We start from the raw sequence: 549 nt of genomic DNA, 5'->3' as shown, positions 1-549 counted from the left end.
CACACACATTTTTTTACTCTGTCCTATTCTTATTCGAAGCCGAGTATTATGACTTTATAAACGACATATGAATAAAGTAACGATGACTGAACTGGCGGGTGTTATTAATCCCTAAACTGGATTTCCAGGAGAAAAAATAGTTTTGTTTTTGGACTTTGCGAACCTTAATGATTGCAGGTCAGTATTTTTCTGGACATAAAAACATATCAGGAACGAAGTCATATGAACACGAAATGATACTTTTTACGTCAAAATATGATTACGTTGAAGAATGGAATGAAAACGAAACACAAAGAGAAAAATAAGATCGAGACAAAACAAACAAATAAATAAAAAGCAATAAAAAACAATGAAAATATAAACTTCAATTAAATCCACAGCCAAAAAAACAAACTCATCCGCCCACGCAAGCGAAATGACGCCCGAAATAACACGGAAACCGCACGTATCGCCTCGAGGCACTGTTACCAGACACCCGCGGGAGTGGATTCCCGCAATCCGAGTGTCATCTTCTTCGAGGCCGACTTAGCCCTCCGGCGTGGAGATCCA

The 549-nt window shown here is 38.8% G+C and overlaps 1 protein-coding gene across 1 annotated transcript in view; it reads right to left on the bottom strand.

Annotated features, from left to right (window-relative positions):
• LOC119587582 (extensin-like) overlaps positions 1-549 on the bottom strand; it is a gene marked incomplete at its 3' end in the record, with an annotated part of 19,754 nt that overhangs the window by 18,217 nt on the left and 988 nt on the right.

The sequence above is a fragment of the Penaeus monodon genome, chromosome 22, assembly GCF_015228065.2.
Source record: "Penaeus monodon isolate SGIC_2016 chromosome 22, NSTDA_Pmon_1, whole genome shotgun sequence".
Classification (NCBI taxonomy): Eukaryota; Metazoa; Arthropoda; class Malacostraca; order Decapoda; family Penaeidae; genus Penaeus; species Penaeus monodon.
The sequence above is the reverse complement of the archived record's forward strand: the minus strand, read 5'-3'. Positions and strand labels throughout refer to the sequence as shown.